Source organism: Spinacia oleracea, chromosome 6 (assembly GCF_020520425.1).
Source record: "Spinacia oleracea cultivar Varoflay chromosome 6, BTI_SOV_V1, whole genome shotgun sequence".
NCBI lineage: Eukaryota > Viridiplantae > Streptophyta > Magnoliopsida > Caryophyllales > Amaranthaceae > Spinacia > Spinacia oleracea.
Genome location: NC_079492.1, coordinates 84027138 through 84032563, shown reverse-complemented (window position 1 = coordinate 84032563; position 5426 = coordinate 84027138). Strand labels below are relative to the sequence as shown.

Here is a 5426-nt window from a genome sequence, read left to right as displayed (position 1 = left end):
ACCTGAAATTGGAAGCGCGGATTCAATAAAGCCCGGTCAAGAACAAACTCGAAAGATGATTAAGACGACGAAATAAAAGCACTAATACGATGAAACCAGAAATTGGAAGTGTGAATTCGATGATTGGAACCATGAAAATTTAAGAACAATCAAGAACTCTGCGATTTTTAATTTGTTCGTGTCACTAGTACAAAAGTAACCTTAGGTAACACCAAAGGTAACACTTTTAAAGTTGTAAAATTATTCAATGTATAAGTAGCACTTTAGTAACACTTTAATTTTAGGTAACACTAATTTGTAACACTGAATATTAGGTAACACCAATTTGTAACACTTTAATAAACGATAACACTACTTTGTAACACTTTAGTATTACGTAACACTAATTTGTAACACTTTTAAATTTTACTGCGGAGTATCTTAATTCACTTGTTGACAACTTTTTTTTTATACTTGTTGAGTTTTGTGTACAACAAGAAATTAGGGAAGCTAAGACTAGGCCCGCCTAAATTAGTTTTAGATTCCCTTATTATAAAGAAAAAATGGAAAATTGCCTTGAAACATAATACACTTCTCCGTCCTCCACCTCTCATCTCTTTGTTTTTTCCATCTTTCGTCCTCCATCTTTCATTCATACAACAACTGCTTCATCCTTGCAAGTTCTTTCATACTCTATTTTTGAGATTAACTCAATCCAACAACTTTGCATCGTTCTTTCATACTCTTCCAGAATATAAGGGCTTTGATTTTCTATTTTTCAAACCCTAAATTATGTAAGTTCAATTAACTCGTAATTCTTATTTTACTAATTTAAGCTTTTAGAAGTTTAATTGCTTCACAATTGTAAATAGTTTTGGTTGTGTTGATCGGAAGGGGGGAAATTTCATTGAATGAGCACTTCTAATTTCACGTTTCATCGAATTCGCGCTTCCAATTTTGTGGTCTTAATATTGGTCTTGATCGTGGTCTTGATTGGGTTTTATCGAATTTGCAGGCTTCCAAATTCAGGTACTTTCTGATTTGTGGTGGGTGTTCTTATTTTTTTTTTTGGTTATTTAATACTTGATTTTCAAGATTTCTATGAATTGTTACAAACTAGATTATAGTGTTAATTATTTGTGATTTTTTGATTCGGTATTTAGAATGCCTTCACCTCGAATTGGGTTTTCGAGAAGGAGTATAGTTTGTGGGTTCTTGTTCAAAACTACATTTTCTAGTATAATTCGAGCAGGAGGAATATAGTTTGTGGTTTCACTTTGCCTGGTTGCTGACTGTGAGTCTGTGTGTGTTGGTTTGGTATGGTTGTTGACTGTTATTCTGTGTGTTTGGTTTGCAAATACTATTACTTGGAGTAGGTTAATGTATGTGTGTTTTCTTTTCGACTCAGTACTAATCTGCAAAGTCTGCTAGCATGTTCAAATTTTTTTTATATGTGAAGATTGTTGTTAGATAGTTCTCTAAAGTTGGGCTTTCTTAAAAAGTAATTTTTACCAAGTGAACGTATTTTCAAATGGATTTAGTTTTCATAGATGCAATATGCATACTTTTCTTACTGACTTATTGGTGGTAGCATTATTTTGATCTAACAAAGCAATAATAGAGGTTCCTTAGTATCTTGAGTGACTGTCTATTCTGTGTTATCTAATACAAAATCATGGTGGGTTTGAGGCAAAGACAATGGTAAATATCCCTATATACTACAGGCACCTATGTCTGTATCAACCACCACACATGTGGTGCCAATGGTGGGATGAGATCTTCCTCTAAAACATCTGCAGCTGGGCTTGTTTGCTTCAGTTTTGTTCAAAGATATAGATTATTTTGACGTGGATATTATGACATTATAAATCTTGTAATTTCTCACCCACTCTTATTTGCAGGTTTCAGGAGAAAATGGAAGGATTTCCCGCAAAAGCTTTTGCAGAATTGATGGGTTTTCTCAAAATAGAGCTAAGAACACCGTATGTGTCTTTAGTATGTGTGAAAAGCTAATTGCGTTCCTTAAAAAGATGGTTGCCAAAGTCAAAAGTTGATGCCTTTTCTTTTAACAAAACAGATAGAAGACTGGCATTAACCAACCTTCATATTTTATATTCTGTTGATTCCATATCATATATAGGGAGTAGAGAATTTCTTTTGATTACTGTAGACACCAATAGTACACAATTATGTACTAGTGATTGAAGAACCCTAATTCACCTACACAACGATCAGACGGCAACACACCATCTTCCAGCGAACAGTCGGCGATGCACCACCACCTAGACAACACGACGTCGCCGCACCACCACCTAGACAACGGGGTATATGGGTAGACCAGGGTGGAAGCCTGGAAGGCCAAAACGAAAAGTGGCTTGACGAGAGTTTAACAAAGACAAAATGAAAAGGAGAGGAGTGTGTTTCATCAGAGAAACCAGCCACAGAGGATGACAACAATGGAAAATCAACGTCTATTCCCGATTAATAGATTGATTTTGGCTTTGATCCTCTATGAATCTGTTAATCGATTGTGCATTTCAAATAAGGTGAATTATCTTCCCGTCCATTTGGTTTATAATTTTTTTCCTTTGATTTTGATATACTTTGGTTTAATTGTGGGATGTTCTTAATTATTTTATTGATTGAATAATTTTATTGATTCTTGAAAGTTCCGGTTATAAATGTTATTTGTTTAGGGTTTTCGGCGAATTGTGTGTGGAATTTCTCACAATTTAATTCAAATTCGTTATTCGGTTCCCCTTTATACTTCATATTTTTGTGCATTTCTTTTTGGATATAAAGTTATAGATTGGTTAGTTTAGGTTTGAAATTTGGTTTTGTGTGTCTTTGGGATAAATTGAACATCGAATTATTTGTATGTTTTTTTGTTGAAAATTGATATGTTCTTTCATATGAGTTCTTGAGTTTTGGATTTAATTTTGCATTTAGGACTTATAGAACTAAAACAGTTTCTCGAATTTTGAAGAAGCAATTTGAATCATAAATAAAGAATGGATTTCTTGGAGTGTTTGGGAGCATTGAAGTGGATAACTCAACTGTAACATTCAATTATGAGTTTTCTGTTTGTCTGAATGCTGATTTACTCCAGCATTATATTATGTTCCTCATATTGTTTCTGAAGTGTGTTATGGTTATCAGCGTAAGAGAGGAATTGACTCTGCAAACTGTGAAGATTAAGATGGGCGATACCGGTGATGGACGAGGAACGAAGTGAGTGCCAGTTGAGCCACCGCCCTAAATCCTACCATGACTTCTTGGATGAAACGCCACAAACAAAAGATTGAAAGGAAGGCTTCATATACTTATCTCCTAAGAAAAAAATTTGTTCTTCTCACTCCTGTCACTGTTTTTAGTGTAAATATGTATAATTTAATTGCCAAGGCTATCATAGAAAGAAGAAGACATTGTTAAGTTGGAATCAAGCCATAAGAAAAAAGCAGAGTTCTGGAGAAGCATAAGGTATAACCTTTTACTAGATTACAAAATAAAATGCAACATTATTATAAGATAGATTATAATAATTTTTCCCCCAAAATTAAATTTTTGCAACATACTGTAGGTAATATTTTCGCCTATATTATTTAGATATGTAACATGGAGAAGCTATGTTGTTATTTATTTATAAAACAGATTATGTGTACCTTGAACAGACTCTTTTAAACATATAACATTATAGGATTCACTGTCTCTAATTCATGCTTCCGGGGATTGCCTTTTCTGTGTTGTATATATGCTTAATTGGGTCATGGAATGAGCAGCGGAACGAGGATGCATGCATTGGGTGAACAAGCACATTTATTTTGCTTGGGTTTATGCCATGGCATAATTTTAGAGTACATTGCTTCAAAAAGACTTTGAATCTATGGTTGAGGTAAATATTTTATCAGAGCTACTGCCGTATCTATAATTCATATTACCATCATGGTTTCGTCCTGGTTATCTGATTTTTATTCTTTTTATACATATATTAGAATAAAGTGGATCAAGATGAAAGATTGGTTGTGCTGTTGTTTAAAGCTTCTATTTTGGGAGGTGTTGTTGTTGCTTGATCGAGGTGCTGCTGGTGCTTGGAGCCTCAGCTTGGAGGTTATGTACGTCTGCTTGGAGCTGTTTTGGAATTTAGTGGTCTAAAGACCGAAGTTGATTGAAGTTGGCTTTCTTTTTGTTTTGATTGTTAGATTGCTTAGCCAAACAAAAGTTGGTGTTTGTGAATGTTTTCTGTAAGAAATTATGAAATTATATCAAATGTAATTTTTGTCTATCGTATATGTTAATTTCATATTTGTGGTTGTTGTGCATGTTAATATATACTCCCTCCGTCCCGGAACACTTGACCTGTTTTCCTTATTGGGCCGTCCCTTAATACTTGACCTGTTTCTAAAAATGGAAATATTAACAATATTATATTATTTCTCACTCCACCCCTATTAACCCACCTACTACTCCATACAAAAAATAATTAAAAATTCAACCCCTACTCTCCCCCAACCCAACCTCTTAACCCACCCCCCACTAACTACATTAAAATAATACCCCACTATCAACTACTACCTATTAAATTAAATAAGTCAATTCAAGTCCCTTAAACTCTGTGCCGGTCAAACCGTGTCGAGTATTCCGGGACGGAGGGAGTATTATTTTATATTTTTTAAAAAAATGTTGTATATTTTAAATAATCATAGTAATACTAATAATATTTTTAATAAAAAAATGTTACATATTAATTAACCGGTGTTATATTAGTTTACAAAAAATGATACATAATGTCGAAAAAAGTGTTACTTGATGTCAAAAGATGATTGAAAAATGTTACCTAATAGCAGAAAAGTGTTGCTTAATATTAAACAATGTGTTACGTTATATGGTAAAAAGTGATACCTACGATTCGATTAAGTGTTACGGTAAATCAAAAGATGATATAAAAAGTGATACTAATGGTTAAAAAGTGTTACCTAAGATATTACAAGTAACACTTTCAAAGTGCTACAATAAGAATGGAAAAGTGTTACATAAAGTTATTTTTGGTAACACTAGTAAAAGTGTTATAATATGTAATTATAAGTGTTACCTAATAGAATAGGTAGCACGAGCAGATGTATCACCCATAAAGTGTTACTTATAATCTATGGAAACACTTTACCCCCTTTATGTAACAGGTTTTCGGTGTTACCTAACGTTAATTATGTACTACTGTAGGGGGTTTTTTGTGTCAAAACTTGTTTCCCGTTCTACAAGAGGGGCGGTTCTTTAGAAAACCGTAGAATTTTTGTACCTCGAAGGAGTCGCCACCAAACATTTTTTAAAGTTGCGTTTGGAAAGACCGAAAGTGACTCTATGTTGGATAAGGCCTTGAATCCTTGAAACGGAAGGGTGAGATCCGGGCACGGGAACAAAATGCTTATTCGGCGAGCTTTAGAAATATTCAA

General features: G+C 33.8%; 1 long non-coding RNA gene across 5 annotated transcripts; it reads left to right on the top strand.

The window, feature by feature from the left end:
* Positions 1-524: 524 nt before the first annotated feature.
* LOC110779318 (uncharacterized) lies at positions 525-4266 on the top strand. 5 transcript variants are annotated; one of them, XR_008923197.1, is made up of 5 exons: positions 538-773; positions 874-1008; positions 1881-2525; positions 3139-3871; positions 3972-4266. It is a non-coding gene; the product is annotated as an uncharacterized lncRNA (long non-coding RNA). The 5 variants fall into 5 exon arrangements; XR_008923196.1 differs by having other exon boundaries at positions 852-1008; XR_008923198.1 differs by having other exon boundaries at positions 539-1008; positions 1881-1961; positions 2215-2525.
* Positions 4267-5426: the final 1160 nt, after the last annotated feature.